Genomic DNA, 19,534 nt, shown 5'->3' on the forward strand with positions numbered 1-19,534 from the left:
ATTGGTTTCTAATGGCCAGTTTTTAAAGTGTCACTCACCTGCAAGCACTCAGATCATAGGTATCTGTTTGCTAATGTGTTTTTATGGATTTCCACATTAGAGTTTGCCTTGGAGATTGCTTTTATCTGCATTTATTCTGCTTGTACACCCTCAAAAAGCACACAGCTTATAAAGGAGGGCATTAATGTTACTTTACTGTGGTTGCGTGAATGAGGAGCAGGAGGAGGAGCAACAGGAACAGAAGCAGCATCAACTGCAGCAGGCTGCCCGGCCACCAAGGAGTAGCAATTCGGCCTCTTAGAAAACAGGGGGTCTGCTCGAAGAAAGCCTTACCCAATCCAGGTCCAGACTGAGTTTCCTGGATCTGTCTGAGGAGAAGTCCATGAGGAGGCGACACCTCTCCAGGCTACCCAGACCTCTGCCGCCTCCTGTAATAAGACTTAATTTCTGCTGGGTCAAGGGGCCATGGTTTGCCAATGTCAGTGAAAGACACCATGCCCTTAAATTATTTGCTTCAGGATCTTTCCAGGATGCTACAGGGGTCACTTTCTGCATCTCTCAGTCTGCTGTTCATAAATGCATCAAGCAGGTCACCAGTTCCCTCTATGCCAGGGCCAGCGACTACATAGCCCTTCCCAATGAATGCCAGCCAAATGAAAAGGGTAATTCTTTAATGGCAAAAACAATCATTTCTCTGAACAAATTTTCCACCCAAGTGAATTCTTCAATTACATTTTTTAACATCATTTCGACTACTCCTACAAAGTGCTCCCCCAGTGGCTTCAACATTGCTGGTGGGAGGTTGCTGTTACTAAAGTGAAGACCTCTGAGATGTTTGTGGTCGGCGATCTCTGGGAACTCGGGCCTGAGAGGGCCTGGCTGCCGACTGCAGCATCTCGGCTGCTGCCAGGGCAGTCTGGCTCAGCTGGTTTTTGCTACCACAACAGGTATTGGTTGAGGGGCGGAGAGGGAGCAGATGTGTTTATGTTCTGAGAGAGGACAACATGTGCCACGCCTGTTGCAACATTTCCACACCCATAAGGCTGCGCCTTATCACTCTGACTGATCTTCAGCAGAGCAGACTTGAGGAGGTCAGTGAAGCCGCTAACCATGTGGTCCACCAGTCTCTCCAAGGTGAAGCAGACGTTGGAGACCAGAGTCCAAATGACAGTAGTTTTAGCTTCCAACAAAGCTACCAAATCTGATGACACACATCCCTGTTCTCCTCAGTAGAGCTAGGAGCCGAGCTTGCCCTCCGGTGAGTCAATAGAACCATAGAAAAGATACAGCACAGAAGGGGGTCATTCGGCCCATTGTGTCCACGCCGGCTCGAAGAACAACCAGGTGCCCATTCGAATCCCACCTTCCAGCACCCGGTCCATAGCCCTGCAGTTTACAGCACTTTAGGTGCAGGTCCAGGTACTTTTTAAAAGAGTTGAGGGTCCCTGCCTCTAGTCCCTGCCTCTACCACCAATTCGAGCAGCGAATTGCATACACCCACCACCCTCTGGGTAAAAAAGTTTTTCCTCATGTCCCCTCTAATCCTTCCACCAATCAGCTTAAATCTATGTTCTCTAGTTCTTGAACTCTCCGTTCGGGGAAACAGGTACTTCCTGTCTACTCTATCTAGGCCCCTCATAATTTTGTACACCTCAATCAAGTCTCCCCTCAGCCTCCTCTGCTCCAAGGAAAACAACCCCTGCCTATCCAATCTCTCCTGGTAGCTGCAATTTTCAAGCCCTGGCAACATTCTTGTAAATCTTCTCTGCACTCTCTCCGGAGCAATTACGTCCTTCCTGTAATGTGGTGACCAGAACTACACACAATACTCCAGCTGTGACTTTACCAGCATTTTATACAGTTCCATCATTACATCCCTGCTTTTGTGTTCTATACCTTGGCTAATAACGGAGAGCATTCTGTATGCCATCTTCACAACCTTATCTACCTGTACTGCCACCTTCGGGGACCTGTGCACATGCACTCCAAGGTCTCTCACTTCCTCTACCCCTCTCAATCTATTCCCATTTACTGTGTATTCCCTTTTCCTATTTGCCCTCCGTAAGTGCATTACCTCACACTTCTCCGGGTTGAACTCCATTTGCCACTTTTCTGCCCACTTCACCAACCCATTGATATCTTCTTGGAGTCTACAGCTATCCTCTTCACCATCAACTACATGGCAAATTTTTGTGTCATCTGCAAATTTGCCAATCATGCCCCCTACATTCAAGTCCAAATCATTACTATGTACCACAAACAGCAAGGGACCCAACACTGAGCCCTGTGGCACACCACTGGAAACGAATTTCCATTCGCAAAGACATCCATCGACTTTTACCCTTCGTTTCCTGTTACTGAGCCAATTTTGGATCCAATTCACCACATTTCCCTGTATCCCATGGGCTTTTACCTTTCTGACCAGTCTGCCATGTGGGACTTTGTCAAATGCCTTACTAAAATCCATGTAGACAACATCCACTGCACTACCCTCATCAATCCTCCTTGTCACTTCCTCAAAGAATTCAATCAGATTTGTAAGGCATGACCTTCCCTGAACAAATCCATGCCGACTATCCCTGATTAAACCATGCCTTTCCAAGTGACATTTTATCCTATCTCTCAGTATTGATTCTAATAGTCTGCCCACCACCGAGGTAAGACTGACCGGCCTATAATTGTTCGGCCTTTCCCTCGTACCCTTTTTAAACAATGGTACTACGTTTGCAGTCTTCCAGTCCTACGGTACCTCCCCTGTACCTAGTGAGGATTGGAAAATGATCCTCAGAGCATCCGCTATTTCCTCCCGAGCTTTCTTCAGTAGCCTAGGAAACAATCCATCCGGCCCTGGTGACTTATCAACTTTCAAGGATTCCAATCCCTCTAGTACTTCCTCTCTTGTTATGTTTACCTTATCCAATATTTCACACCTCTCCTCTTTAACTACTACGTCCAGATCATCCCTTTCCCTTGTGAATACGGAGACAAAATATTCATTTAAAACCCTACCCACATCCTCTGCTTCTACAACACAAGTTACCCTTATCATCCCTGATAGGTCCCACCTTTTCCTTAGCTATCCTCTTGTTCTTAATGTACTGATAAAACATCTTTGGGTTTTCTTTAATCTTACTAGCTAATATTTTTTCATGCTCTCTCTTTGCTTTCCTTATTTCCTTTTTTACGTCATCCCTGTACTTTCTATACTCCTCTAGGCTTTCTGCAGTATTTAGTTTTCTGTGACAGTCATAAGCTTTCTTTTTCTGCTTTATCTTGCCCCGTATACTTCTAGACAACCAGGGGGCACTAAATTTGGCAGTGCCATCCTTTTTCTTTGAGGGGACGTGTCTGCATTTTACCCGTAGAATTTCACTTTTTAGTGTCTCCCACTGGCTTGCCACTGATTTCTCCTCAAGTAGTTGTGTCCAGTCCACTTCTGCTAAATCACCTCTTAGTTCTGTAAAATTTGCTTTCCCCCAATTTAAAACGTTTACACCTGATTTAACTCTGTCCTTTTCCATAATAATGCTAAAACTAACTGAATTGTGGTCACTATCCCCAATATGGTCACCCACTGTCACTCCACCCACTTGCCCATCTTCATTTCCCAGGACTAAATCTAGAATTGCATCCCCTCTTGTTGGGCTTGTCACGTACTGGCTAAAAAAGTTCTCCTGGACACCGATCAAGAATTTTGCGCCCTCTGTGCCCCTCACACTGTTTGAATCCCAGTTGATGTTTGGGTAGTTGAAGTCCCCTACTATTATTGCCCTCTTATTTTTGCACTCAGAAATTTGCCTATGTATTTGTTCTTCTATCTCTCATTCGCTATTCAGGGATCTATAGTACACTCCTAGTAGTGTGACTGCCCCTTTTTTTGTTTCGTAGCTCAACCCATGTGGCCTTGATTGATGATCCATTTAGCATATCATCCCTTCTCACAACTGTAATTGATTCTTTAACCAATAATGCTACCCCCCCTCCTTTTTTATCACCCACTCTATCCTGCCTGAAAACTCTATATCCAGGGACATTGAGCTGCCAATTATCCCCCTCTTTAAGCCAGGTTTCCGTTATAGCAATGATATCATGCTGCCATGTGTCCATCGGTGCCCTTAGCTCATCTGCTTTGTTTGTAATACTCCTTGCATTGAAGTATATACCCTTTAATCCCGTCTAATTCCTGTGCTGAACACTATTTGACCTTTGCTTCTTTTGCCTTTCTGAGTCGCTAACAATGTCACTAACTGCTTTTCTACTTCCTGTTTCCTGGTCTGAATTTGTCCTATCTGTACCTGCCCTTTGGTTCCCATCCCCCTGCCATAATATTTTAAATCCTCCCCAACAGAACTAGCAAATGCCCCCGCGAGGATATTTTTCTGTTCTGTGCTTTCCACTCGTCCCTGCTCCTGCTCACTCATACTGGACGCTTCACCAAGTGCAGGTGCACTGTCTAACCCACCCATGGTCCAATCTCTATGCTGGTGCTTGAGAGGGGTGGAACACATGATGGTGCATCCTCCGGAAGATAGTTCTTGTCTGAATCCTCCTTGACAGGGTCCAGGTGCTGACAAGAACCTAGAGAAAGGAGAAAGGGACAAGAGTTGGCATTGCACTGACAGGCCAGATAGTAACAGGTGACTGACTTCACTATGCAACATGACATTGTCAAGCTGATTGAATGTGTGATTGCTTGAGGTAAAGGAAAGGATACAAGTAATTGGCAGACACCCTGCTCAATTGACCCAGCCTCGTCATCCCTGAAACTTTGTGCTCTCGTCGTGCCAACTATGGATGGTCCTCCCCCAGTCTTGCTCCTCTCCCTAGTGTTGTGAACCATTTTTTCCCGCAGAAAGAGAGACAGAGAGATACTTTCATAGCAAGTAGTTTCCCTTATGTCTACCCTTTGCTTCTTTCTTTATAGACAATATCTAATTCATGTCCATGTTTTATTCACCGACTTTAGTTTGTGAAATTATTAGTTTAGGGCTTTTGGTCAATTAATAGCTCTCCACTAAAATACACAAATAGGAATATTATCGTTTGAATCCCATCCCCGCTAAAAATAAAAGATGTTGGGCGTTAAATTGGGACGTGTAGCGCCCATTGTTTCATTGCTACACGGCCTCTCCGACATCCAAGATGGTGTCTTGGATGCACACGCACGTTTCCTGCGTGACGTGCGCCAGACGCCATCTTGGTATAAGAGTTAGTGTGCGCTAATACTGGATGCTGGAAGCATGTAAAGTAGGGAGAAAATGGCTGCAATCGGTGTGCAATGCTGATTTAAAGTGATACACATCATTTTCGACCTTAACGCTCAACTCAACGCACAGTCTTATCCCCAACCATCTAAACTGTATCTTACAGTGCCTGAAGGACCCTCCACCAGTGTTATTTAAAGGGGCCATGCAGGTGTTGCAGGTTAGTTGCTGGATTATTGCTTCCAGCTGCTGGAGGAGTAGAAAGTGTTATTTGAAGCTCCCTATTCTTATTGAGAGGTCCTGCACTACTTTTGAGAGTGCTTTGGCAGGCACTGCCTTCAGGTCGGAAAGTTACAACCCTGGTGGAACAACATTCCTGCCAACCATGGGCAGTCTGCTAGGGCTCCCGCTGCGCATTGAGCATGACTGGGAGCATGCAGAGAGGCCACGCACCTTTGCCACCAATGATTGCAGAAGATCCTGAGCCAGAGGTGGAGGAGGAGGAGGAGGAGGCTGAGGAGGAACAGGTGGAGGAGCAGGAGGAGGAAGAAGCTGGGGAAGAGGAGGAGGAGGGGTGGAGCTAGAAGAGGAAGTGGAGGAAGATGCAAGGGTGTAGCAGGAACCACACGCCATGTCTGCAAGGGCTGTGCGTGCTCTGATCCGTGTCCACTATCAATAATTTGAACTACATCCCCCAACTCACCAACAGTCCTCCATTCCCCACTTTTCCTCTCCCACAAGACAATCAAATCGCCCTCCATCTGATTACACATTGGTGTCCCTCTCAGCTCATTGCATAAATAAAAACCACCACCAAATGCAAAATCAAACTCTCATTTATGGATGATTAAATGAAATTATGCAAACATAACAGATCTATTCACCCTTGTGCATTCCCTTAGTGCCTGTTGTTCGTGTGCCTTTACCTATCCTAATGCTCCTACGAGGTGCTTCCCCAGTGGCTGGAGCATGGGTGGTGGGAGGCTGCTGGACTTCAATGGAGGAATGTGCAGATGGCCTTGGAGGACGACCTCGAGCAGCTCTGGGCCTGGAGGGCCCGGCTTCAGACTGCACCATCGCAGCATGGGCTGCAGCAGTCTGGCCTGGCTGGCCAAGAGGCAACAACAGGGGCACTGGCGGAGTGGCAGGGGTGGGAACAGGAATGCTGTTGTCCTGAGAGCGGACAGCAGGTCCGACTGTCATGGTGCCACTGCCACTCTCCCGGGGCGGCAACTCAGCAATCCTGGTGATTGGCTGGAGAACGGATTGCTGGAGTGCTGTGATGCCCTGGAAGCCCCGTTCCACAGTGGTCCCCAGAGCCATGATAGCAGCAGTCTGAGCTTCCAAGGCAGCAGACTGAGCTGCAAATGCAGCAGTCAGACCTTGGATGGCAGACGTTTGTGCTGCAATGGAAGCTGTGACATCGGCCATCAGATGCTGCATCATGGTGGGTTCCACAGGTGCGCTGATGGTGGTGACCACCTGTTCCATGTTGGAAAGGATGAGCTCCAAGCTCTGTGCAAAGCCTTGTGCCAAGTTGGAGCTGGACTCCTCCATGCCCCTTCTCATTGTGCGCAGGCTTTCTGGCAGGCTTTCCAATGCTCCAAGCATTTGGTGGTGTACGCCCATCAGCCTTCTTCTGTAGCCTAGCCCATCAAAGTCCTCATCTGACTCCTCTGCAGCAGAACGTAGTGAGCGACCTCGCCCTCCGGAGAGCTGGCACCTGTGATATCTGTTCCCTCCACCCCGGCTCCTGCGCAGTTGTGTTTGGTGTCTCACCACGTGCAGATTCCTCCTCTAACCTAACCTCTAAAGGATGTGCAGTGTCAGTCTCTGAGCTGGGGGAAGCAAGTATCAGATCGAGTGACAGTGTAGCTTTAGTATCCTCCTCCTCTTCCTCCTTGGAGGGTGCCGTTGCATGTTCTTGGGTATCTGCAATGACAAAGGGAAACAGGTTGAGTTGTGGAGCGGGGAGAGGAGCAAGTAAGAGGTGTGTGCTGACAGCATGTGCAGCACATGAGTCAGAAAAAATTATGGGAGGAGGGAGATGTGGAAAAGGAGAAGGAGCATTAGATATGCAGAGACCCCCTTCACCGGGACCTCCAGCGTGGCACGTTGTGACGGCTGCAGCGTCGGCCCACCCAATAATCCGCAGCACCGTCTCCTGTAGGGGGTGAGGACATGTAGACGTACCTGTCCAGCCTCAGGTCCCTCCTGATGGCAGGTATTACATGCCACTTTCTCCTGCAAGACAGAGGACAGTGTGTCAGTGAGAGTCCTGCAAGATGTGTAGGTGATGTGCCTGTCATGGTCGAATAGCTGCCAGTGTGTTTGACCTGTGTGAATGGTGGTTGTGTGGCCTGCAAGTGTGGTACTATGTGCGAGTGAGATGCAGCATTGCGTATGGATGGGCAGTGTTTGTTGGTGGGTGGGTGGGTGATGGAGGTGTCGTGCATGAAGTATTGATGCAGTTGGTAGGATGTGCCACTTGACACTTGTATTCACTCACCTTGACCACTCGTGTCAAATCATTAAACTTCTTCCGGCACTGCACCCATGTGCGTGGTGCAATGCTCCTAGCGTTCACCTTCTGCGCCACAGCCTTCCAATGGCTGTCCGGCTGTAGTCTGGAGGGTCTCCGGCCACCCTGCAGGTACATGCTTGCCCTCCTTTGGTCCATGCCTTCCACCAGGGCCTCGAGTGTATCGTCGGAGAATCGTGGAGCCCTCTCTCTTGCCGGTGCAGCTACACTCAATGCCATTTTCCCTTCTCCTAGTTCGCTGTGTACCTGCCATTTGAAATGTGCCTGCACCTTTAAGTAGTGCAGGCTGCTGATGACGTGCGCTGTGCACGCCCCATTTCCAACTTCCTCATTCTCCGTGCAGCCTCTCAGCAGCAAGGGCTGCACTTGCTGCACGGAGATTTCATGGTAAGTAGCAGGCAGCACGAAGTTCACATGCTGCCTGCGTAGGGTCCGTCGGGTGCGGGGTGGTAGCGCTACCACCGCCCAGAATGGACCCTTATCCAATTTTTCCCCCATTCTTCCTGCATCACGTACTGCTTTCCAGCTGAGAAGGATGTGTAACTTTACTAAGGGCCTCTGCCAATACTGCTTTGCAAAAACTACTTGGAGATGCTTAAGATCGATCAGAGTTTTCTTAATTTCCAACATTTTGTTTCTTCCTCTGAAAAATATCTTGTCTTTCCAAAAGCATTGCTGTGATCAGAACTTGCTATGTGGGAAATCACTAGGCTGGCCCAGTTTTTTGCTACTGCATGGCATAATCTGTTAGCAAACCAAGTGTGTTCTGCCAGTAGCCTGTTTCACATTATTGCTTAAGTTGCTATATTTAAATATTGGTATAGTCAAGTGAATGAACAATGCAATAAAAGTCTTACTACAGAGACTTTAACCTGAATCCTAATTCTGAATGGAGCAATATAGCAAGGCACTTCATTTGGGCTAAACATTTTCAGCATTTATGTAATGGAGCTTAGTTCATTTTAAATGAATATACAACCTTCCTTTAATACTATGAACCAGCTTTTCCCTAATTGTTACTATAAAGGCACCACCCATTAGATCATTCACAATCATGCCTATGTTGAAGGATATAGGTGTAATGGGAGACTCAGAGCAGCTACATTTACAATGCACAAGTGATCAGCAGTTTAAACTGAATTATCAAATAGCTTCTAGGAACTGAGCAATTAAAATGCTTTGAACACAATGAGACAAATTATAATACAACAGCTTGCAAAATACTATGTTATGAAATATATCTCTCCAAGTTTGAAGCACTTTGTTACTTCCAATCTAAAATTATAGATGATCAATTAGGGATGCATAACCAAGTGCATATGTTTCTGAGTTAGTTTGAGACTGTTATCTATACAAGCCTCTCACCAACAGACAACCATGTACGTTTCAGTAATCTGTCCCAAACCAACTATTATTTTATATAGCAGTCTAACATTGTAGAAGCAAGAACTTTCAGTCAATTTTTTTTAATAACAAACAAATAAACAGCCTCCACAAATGACAGCTTCTCCTTGCTATTCCAGAACTTGAGCCTGAAGGGTGAGCTGATTTGATATTGTGTCACCATTACAATCAGGTGAGGAATCGCATGCATGACATAACGGGCCCGATTTTAGCACCCGCTACCGGGTGCGTTCTCGGCGGGGGGGCCCCGAAAATCCCGAAATCCAGGTGCGGGACCGGATCGCGCCTCGATCCCGCCCACTTCCGGGTTCCGCGCTGACGTGCGGGAGTGCGTGCGCAGCCCCCGCTGGTGGGAATCCCGCAGGCAATTAAAGCCAGCGGGATGCCACTTGAGTGTATTTACTTTGCTTTTTCAGGTCATTAACTGACCTGATTAAGGGACTATGTGTGATTTTGGATAAACATGGGACTGTTTCACACACTGGGGGAAACACTCCCAGTTGAAATGGACGTGTTGCAGCCGTCAGCCTGTGGCAGCTGCAAAGGTCCATTTGACAGGTGGGGGGGGCGGGGAGACCCTCAGCCATTGCAGGAGGCCGCTCTGTCACTTGGTACAAAGTTTGGTCTCCGCCACCTTCTTCCTGATGGTCGAGGTCACCAACCTGCTCACTTACCCCGAGGTCCGGAGACATGTACCTACCTTGCGGACCCCCTCAGATGTACATCTTGCGGATGGGGGCCGCCGTAGCTGCAGTCATGACCTCCTCGGAGGGTGAACAGCATCACCAGCCTCACCAGACTCACCATCCATGCCGTCCACCTCTGACACGTGGAGCTCCACAACAGAGTGCTGTGACACATCCACCTGTACAGCAGGAGGGAGGGCTACCGCAGAGAGAGATGCGTAACAGAGGGCACTACCCTCGCCACACATTCCACAGACCGAGGCTTAGCCTCCTGGACCTCCCTGAGCAGCAGTGCACACGGAGGCTCAGAGTCAGTTGACATGTAGCCGTGGACATCTGCAGCCTCTTTCATGCCGAGCTGCTCCTGGCTGGCCCGTGCACCATCTTCCTACCTGTCGCTGTCAAAGTCACCACTGCCCTCCCGAACTTCTGCTCCACAGCCTTCCAGGCTGCAACCGGGGACATCCCCGATGTCTCTCAGTCGTCTGCGCAGAAAAGCCCTGCAAATACACCTACACCCACTCTGCAGTGACACACTGGGTGGCATCAGTGATGGGTCCTCATAGGGATACCCAGGAGCGGGCATTATTGCACAAACCGGACAGGATTCGCGAAGACATGGCAGTAGTGGTGCCAATATAATGTGCGATGTGAGTTGTTCTTTAATTCAATAGAAGTAAGAACCATGACGAACCCGCAAACACCCTTGTGCATCCCCTTCATGCTCACGACATGTTTGCCTTATGCTGCCTACTGCACATATGTGATGCATGCCCTGTGGCTGCAGCACAGGTAGTGGCAGGTTGAGTGAGGCTGGCCGTGAGAGAGATTCACGAGAGGGTGAGTATGGGATAGAGCCATGAGATTGTATGAGGATTGGGTTGCGTGGTAGTGGCGGGGTGAGTACTCGCGAGGTGAGTAGGTGCAGGTAAGATGAGGATGAGGTTTGAGTGGGTATGAGGGGTCATGTGACAGAGTAGTGTTGGCAGTGCAGAAGGAGATGTGGGGTGGGGGCAGTGATGTGGCGGACGGAGTGTAGGGGAAAGACTACGTGTACTCACTGTGGCTGACCTACTGAGGTCAATGGAGCGCCTCCTGCACTGTATGCAGGTGGGCGATATGTTGGTGGTGCAGGTGACCCCCTCTGCCACCTCGAGCCAGGCCTTCCTGGCGGCGGCGGCAGGCTGCTTCCTCCCGCCCGCCGGGTGGAAGATCTCTGTCCTCCCCCTCCTCCTCACCCCATCTAATGATACCTGGGGTGAGGCATCATTAAACTGGGAGCAGCCTTCCCCCTGGGCTGCTCCATGCTGTAATTTTTGCTGTTTGTGGCAGCATCTGTCAGTGGAGGACTGCCCCTTTAAATAGAGCGCCTCCAGCTGACAGATCTTACTGCGCATGCGCAGCCCGCCCGACGCGCAGATCAGCAGTGGGGAACCCGGAAGACCAGGTAAGTGGCTCCAATTAGTGTGTTGCCTGCTACGATCACACGGGCAACCCACTAATTTCACCGGGCGCGTTGAAAACGCGCCCGCTGGCCTACCCGCCGAGAACCCGCACCCCTGGTAAAATCGGGCCCAACGTTTCACAATAGAGAATGTTTGGTTCAACATTTTCATTGTTTGGACAATAGAGCAGGAGTGCTCCTTCTGGCCCCACATTTAAAGAACGCGGGCCACCTCTCCCCCTCCCCTCCCCCCCACCCCCAACCCCAATCGGGCTGCACCCCTGACTGGGCTTCCAATCATCCCCCCTGACCTCCATTTCCCCCCATTGGCCTCTGATCTCCCCCTCCCCTCACCTCTATTTCCTAACCCTGGCCTCCGTTTCTCCCTCCCCTTGGGGATTCTTGGTCTGCGTTTCTCTGAATAGCACAGGTAATGGAGAAAAATGCTATTAGAATTTTCCTCAAGTCAATATAAAGCTGGTTTTATGATTTTAAACTGCCGGCATGGAGCCTTGCCCATCAACAGGACACATCTGAAATTTGGGTCATAATTTCCAACCATAATAGTTGGAAAATCATGGGCAGTGTCAACCCAAATTTTGATATACACAGGTATCTGACCAGACTCCTGCCTGCTGTGTGGACTTGTAAAATTATCCCCCTAGAAATGTATCTGTAGCAGAAGAAAAATCTGTCACATTTTTCCGATTGGTTCAAATTTGGAACCAATCGTGCACACTTTAACATTTATTTCGCTGCCTTTGCGCACATCTCATAATATCTTTTGAAATCTCAGGTTTGCTTGCCACCTCTAATCTCTATTTATGTTTATGTATAACATATAAGGGCCAATTTTGCACTCCAAGTGAAAAGCAACGTTCATTGCATATTGTGGGAAATCGCAGGTGCACAGCACATGATTTTGTGCCCATTAAAATTAAATTTCCATGATGCGTACTCTACTATCGCCACTCCCCACCTCAAGTGTGGGACTGTGGAACTGGATCTGTACTGAACTTACACCATATCCTGCAGTTCACTTTGAACAATGCCACAGCAGATCTATTAGTTTTATAACAAAATGTCAGAAACATGTTATAAATAGCACTGAATAGCTTCTAGTGGATTTAAGATAGTCGTCCAATATTGAGATTTAGCTGACAATTGTCCACTAAACTCCATGATTGAATCGCTGCCATAAAATCATAGGATGGCTCATCGAGCCCGTGATGGCTCTTTGTAAGAGCAATCCAGTTAGTCTTTTATATTAAATTAAATTATATTAGTTTCCTATAACATAAAAACCCAATCTCATTGCCTTTCAAATCACATGGAGCAAAAATACCTCAATTCATGACATTTTGATTATGGGAAATTTCTGTTCATTATTGTCTATCTTAACAACCACCACCTACAAAAAACAGTTAAAAATGGAATAAAAGCACTGCCTGAACCTCAGTATATATTATAAACAATGACACTAGTTGCAGTGTATTTGAAATAAGTAACACAGCTTGGTATTCAGATGATGTTGATAAAGCATTCAAACTTTGATCTCAGAGTTTAGATACTATTCAATGTTTTATTGTTTTAGATTTTAATCGCTCCACCATTGGCGGCCGTGCCTTCAGCTGCCGAGGCCTTAAGCTCTGGAATTCCCTCCCTAAACCTCTCCACCTTTGTAACTCTCTCTCCTCCTTTAAGATGCTCTTTAAAACCGACCTCTGTGATCTCGCCTGTCTTAATATCTCCTTATATGGCTCGGTGTCAAATTTTGTTTGATAATGGTCATGTGAAGTGCCTTCGGACATTTTACTATGTTAAAGGTGCTAGATAAATGCAAGTTGTTGTTGTTGATGTTATAGTTCATTTCATACTATTCAGTACACTGTAGATTATGTATGATTTGTATTAACATTAGTAGTCGATGGCAATCAGTGATATGAAAGAAGCTAAAAATACATTTGTTGCTAATTTCATGTTTGTAATACCATTGCCTTTTTAAAACAAAGATCCAAAATTCACTAGAAAATTATAATATTTCATAACAGAGATGGGTAAAAAACCTATTAGGAGGTAATTTTGATTCATCTTTTATTTAATTTTCATTATATATACTGTGCAGTGTTAGTCATGCAGTCTGGAGGGCAGAATGAGTCATGAATAATTAGCCTGATACTAATTTTCTAGTCAGACATACAAACAGAGGAGACACAAGCTGGTAAAATGCCAATCTATAATGAAACCTGTATCGCTGCAAGTGATTATTTAATTCTTTGTTGCTAAGCCAATGACTCTATAACACTGGTAGGTCATGTCATTTTACTAAGCTAATGTCATAATACATCTAGGTACAGCTAGGTGCTTTGCTTTGTGCCCTTGAAACCCACAGGTTCCCATTACTGAGAAGATACAATTTTACTTCTCTATACTGCAAAGATTCTCTTGAGAATCGCTGCCATTTATATCTCTCCATAAAACAATAAGAAGCTTTTATTTACCTGTCTCATCTCTGGATGATTCCAATCACTCAAGACCTGACATCTGCCAGTTTTTCCAGGAGTTGGACAAAATTCCAAAATTCAAGATAACCCTGCAAACTACTGTACATGATTAACCTTATGAAGTAATAATATTATACCTATTGTTAGTGTCAGTTGCAGGAACATATAGGAATGTCTTACACCATAGTAGTGTGCCTGTTATGGTTAGGGTTTTTCCATGCTTCTTATTTCAGATTGTTTGGCTCCAATATCATAGATCACCCTCATAGGTGAGTTCCAACTCTGTGCCTTCCAGAGTATCTTCAGTAAGCTTAATATAAAGGTAAGCTTTCAGTAACATTCTTCCGATAATGAACAGAACAACCTTTCCATTCATTACTTTAGCTACTGGAACTACTCATTGTCTTCGGTCCCAGCCACAAACTCCATTCCCTAGCTCTCCCAGGCCACTGTCTGAGGCTGAACCAGACAGTTCGCAACCTTGGCGTCCTATTTGACCCTGAGATGAGCTTCTGACCACATATCCATTCCATCATCAAGAGCGCCTACTTCCACCTCTGTAACATCGCCTGCCTCAGTCCCTGCCTCAGCTCATCTGCTGCTGAAGCCCTCATCTATGCCTTTGCTACTTCTAGACTGGACTATTCCATTGCTCTGATGGCTGGCCTCCCCTTTTCCACCCTCCATAAATTTGAGCTCATCTAAATCTCTGCTGCCTGTATCCTAACTCGCACCAAGTCCCGTTCTCCCATCACCTCTGTGCTCGCTGACCTACATTGGCTCCCGATCTGGCAATGCCTCGATTTTAAAATTCTCATCCTTGTTTTCAAATCCCTCCATGGCCTCGCTCCTCCCTATCTCTGTAACTTCCTCCAACCCTACAATCCTCCGAAATCTCTGCGCTCCTCCAATTCTGGCCTCTTGTTGTTAATCACCTGAATTGGTTATGCATCTATGGCCTTCTTGAGCTGTGAAGTCAACATTATCATAACCCTTTGTGCGCCAATTTTTTTTCTGGACTACTTTTAACTGGCTTAGCTTGAATTTTAAGATTATGTCCCCTCGTTCCAGATTCTCCTACTAGAGAGAAGAGTTTTCCCTATCTACCTTATTAATTCTTTTCATTATTTTAAACACCTTGATCAGATCATCTCCTCATCCCTGGAGAATATAACCCTGATTCACCTAGTCACTCATCATAATTTAATCCCTTCATTCCTGATATCATCCAGGTGAATAGTCACTATTCTTACCAAAAGTGGCCAAAAATTGATGATAATTCCCATTAAATATAATGAAAATTCCAAGGCAGTGGTGCCTTCAGTGTCACCTGGATAGGGAAAGGAAGAATCATCCAAGGATCTTGCTCTTGACTAATATCTATTAAACCCTGCTGGAAAAGTACATATGATGGCGTTGGATTAGGGATAAGATGAGGCTTAGCTATAATACCTTCCACTGTTTAGGCTCACGCATGTAAAATTATCACTTCATTGAGTTACTGGAGGGCTGTTGAACGCAATGGGAACGTCTTCCAGCAAGATTAAGGGAAGAATATTAAAAAGACTCAGTTTCAAAATGGCAATCTCTTCTGAAGCAGCTGCAATATCCCACAAACTCGGTATTGAAATTTAAATTAAGAAATGTGTCATTTAGTTAAAATCACAATTATAATATCTTCTCTTTCTATGATATTTTTCTGGACAAGATTGAGATGCAGCCTTTGCATACTCCACAAACAGTAATCCTACAATGTTAATCTTAATTTTCATCAGATTCAGAACAGTCAGTTCCTTTAAAAAAAATGGCAACCATGAGTGAGATAGTTTCCCTCTTCTAAGGTCGGCGGAAGTAGACAGAAGAGACTGACTGATTCATGTAGTGGCTTATTCTTTTCATATTATTACACAGTTTATTAATAAATTTATGATTTTCCAAATTGCTGCCTTGTCTACTGGGCAGAAGGGATGGTGGATCATTTGAGTTCCTTGCTAGACTAGTTGGGAAAGCTAGATGAGTCCAAGATTATGTTAAATTTAGATTTTTTTTGCCAAGTAATGTTCTTCATTTTGAAATTTAAGGGATAAGTTCATGAGATACAGATCCTTTTAGCACTAAACAATTATCTAAATTAAAGGAGCACATCAAAATCTGCTGATAGCACCATATCTGCTGGGGACGATGGCAAATGGCAAAACGAAGGTTGTGAAAGATTGCAGGAAGACATTGATCATCTAGCAGAATGGTGGATCAATGGCAGATGCAGTTCAATGGAACAAAATGTGAAGTAATACATTTTGGAAGTAAGAACAGGGAAAGGAAATACACCCTCAAATGGTGACATTTTAAATGGAATACAGCAGCAGCAGAGGGACCTTGGTGGGCAGAGACACGGGTCATGAAAGGTGGAAGTGCAAGCAGATAAGACCAACAAAAAAGCAAATATAATAATTGGCTTTAAACCTAGAAACACAAAATACAAAAGCAACTTGTTCAAGACCTCAGTTAGGCTGCATTTGGAGTATTGTCTTCCAGTTTGGACGCCCATTATAGAAAGGATATAAAAGCCATGGCAAAAGTACATCATAGATTACTCAGACATCTACCAAGGATGAGGGATTACAATTATGAAGAGAGAACTGAGGAATGTGAGCTTTTTTCATTAGAGCTGAGAAGGTTAAGAGGTGATCTGATAGAGATCCAGGACCATAACCATTGGATTAACAACTCACCAGGGCAAGTGGTGACACTGAATCAATAAATCTAGTAATTTGTGGGCTGATGCCAAAAACAATTGACCATGAATGTTGCTGGATTGTCAAAAAAAAACAAGTCTCACTAATGTTCATCAGGGAAGGTAACCATCCACTCCTGATTGATCTGGCTTACACATGACTCTAGTCCACACTATGCGATTGACTCCTACTGCTCTCTGGGCAACTAGGGATGGGCAATAAATGTAGCTTTGCCAGCGTCACCCACATCCCAAGAACAAATAAGAAAAAAGATCTTCATGACTGTGAAGGGTTATGATAAGATAAATAGTAATGGGTTATTTCCATTGGTTGATGAGATGTTAATGAGATGGAAAAAACCAAGACAATCACAAAAAAAACTTAAAGAGGAGGTTAGGAAATTGTCTTTACATAGAGGTTGGTTAAAATGTAGAAGCTGCTGCCATAAATCATTTTTAAAGCAGAATTCTTCGGGGTTTCTGCGGTGGATGTTCGGGAGAACACCTGTGGATATTCAATTCCAGAGTCCAGATTAGCACAGCTCCTACAAGTGGTAAGAAATACAAAAGAAGTACTGTAGCATATAAAAGTTATTGACAAAAGAATGGGCAGGGAATTTCCTCGGGGGTTTTCCTGCTACACTGCCGTAACTTTGGTGAAGTTTTGGCAGAAACCCTGTTCCTGCTGAAGTTACGGCAGGAGGTGCCCTGTGGAAATTCACCCCCCAGCTTAGCATTTCGATCAGGACCTTTAATTTTTTTCCTTTTGAGAAGCTAAGTAGAAGGATTTCTACTGTTAATTATTCTCTTGTTCATCTTTTATTAAATAAATTCACTTAATAGTTTAAATTTAAAATGAAGTCTGATGATGGGATGATCTACCGTTTGTTGACGATAGGATAGAGGTCCTATGGAGAATTTTAAAATCGAGGCCGGACCGGGAGCCAATGTAGGTCAGTGAGCACGGGGGTGATGGGTGAACGGGACTTGGTGCGAGTTAGGATACGGGCAGCAAAGTTTTGGATGAGCTCAAGTTGGTGGAGGGTGAAAGATGGGAGGCCAGCAAGGAAAGCATTGGAATAGTCCAGTCTAGAGGTAACAAAGGCATGGATGAGGGTTTCAGCAGCAGATGAGCTGAGACAGGCGTGGAGATGGGTGAAATTACGGAGGTGAATGTAGGTGGTCTTTGGAAAGGAAAATGAGTTTGGAGTTGGGATGTTAGTTTGCAAGGACAGAGGGGCGAAGGGTGGGTTTTTTGAGGAGGGGCGTGATTACTGCAGATTTGAAGTGGAGGGGGACAGTACCTGAGGAGAGGGAACCGTTAAATATATCAGCCAACATGGGGGCCAGAAAGGGAAGTAGGGTGATCAGCAGTTTGGTGGGAATAGGGTCAAGGGAGCAGGAGATGGTTCTCATGGACAAGCTCGGAGAGGGCATAGGGGGATATAAGATGCAAGTTCAGGGCTAGGGCAGGGGGAAACCATAGAGGAAGTTTGGCTTGGTGGGCCAGGAGAAGAGAGGAAAGCGGCAGAGGCAGCTGAATGGATGGTCTCAATCTTAGTGACAAAGAGGTCCATGAGCTCCTCTCACTTGTTGGAGGTGAGGGTGGATGGGGCAGGGGAGAGGGGTTTAAGAAGACGGTTTGTAGTGGAGAAGAGAAGCTGGGGGTTATCTTTGTATTCCAGGATGGTTCTGGAATAGTAGGCAGTTTTGGGAGAAGAGAGCAGGACCCGATAGTGCTTTATGTGGTCTAGCCAGATCTGGTCATGAATGGCTATACCAGTTGTCTGCTATAAACATTCAAGTTTGCGTCCCTTGGACTTAAGGGAGCGGAGAAGAGGGCCATACCAGTGGGAACAATAAGGGTGAGAGAGATTAATGGTTTTAATGGGGACAAGGGTATCAAAGGAGGAGGTGAGGGTGTGATTGAGCTGCAGAAATGCCTTGGTGAATGGAATGCCAAAGGCTAGACAGTTGGTAATTTGAAAGTGTCGTTGTAAATGACTTGAGGGAGAATTTTTTCCAGAGGCACACCCAGAAGGAAGTGGGGTTGGGATGGGGAAGGGGATGTGGGTGGAGAGGGGTACAAGGAAGTGATCAGAGATGGCATTATCTGTGATTGACACGATGGGATTGGAGAGGCCAGGTGAGATGGCAAGTTCGAGGGGATGACTGTGAATATGGTTATGGGAGTTTATATGGAGGGAGAGATTACGGGAGGATAGGAGGGAAGTGAACTCAGAGGAGAGAGGGCATGATGAGTTGAGATGGAGTTTGAAATCACTGAGGATGAGAAGTCACTCAGTGAAGTGGCTGAGGTAGGAAAGTAGTGAAGATATCTCAGTGAGAAACTGACGTGGTACTTGGGTGGGTGGTAGAGAATGAGGATTTTAAAGGAGAGGTGAGAGGGGTGGAACAAGGTGAAATGCTCAAAGGAGGAGAAGGTGCCAAAGGAGTAAGGGGCACACCAAGGTGTAATTTGGTGATAACACCGCCACCATGTCAGTCTGGGTGGGGCAAGTGGCGGAAGGTATAGCCAGGCCGGGAGTCTTCATTAAGGGGAAAGGTGTCATCACCCATCAGCTAGGTTTCCGTCAAGGTCATGATGTCGATGCAATCATCAACAATAAGCTCATGGATGGCAAGAGCCTTGTTCACAAGTGAACGAACATTCTGCGGGGAGATACAGAGAGGGGCAGTGATAGTTGACCTGCTGTTAGAGTCCATAGGGTCAGCATTGGGAGGGGTGTTTGCGATGGAAAGGAGAATGGCAAAATTAGCCATTAGCGGGCACGCTGGGTGAGAAGGTCGGCGAGAGAGTTGAATGGGGCAGTTGGGGTTGCTGCTCATAAGGAGGCAACGATGAGGCTTATCGAAGAGGGAGTCAAGCCTGTGAAGGTGGCAGGAGAGTAGAAAGGTCAAGGAGTACTGAAGGGGAAAAATGAAAGGATGCATGGAAATAGGAGAGCAGGGCCTGGGGGGGTGGGGGGGGGGTAAAGAGAAAAGAACAATAAAA

The sequence above is a fragment of the Heptranchias perlo genome, chromosome 5 (genome assembly GCF_035084215.1).
Source record: "Heptranchias perlo isolate sHepPer1 chromosome 5, sHepPer1.hap1, whole genome shotgun sequence".
Classification (NCBI taxonomy): Eukaryota; Metazoa; Chordata; class Chondrichthyes; order Hexanchiformes; family Hexanchidae; genus Heptranchias; species Heptranchias perlo.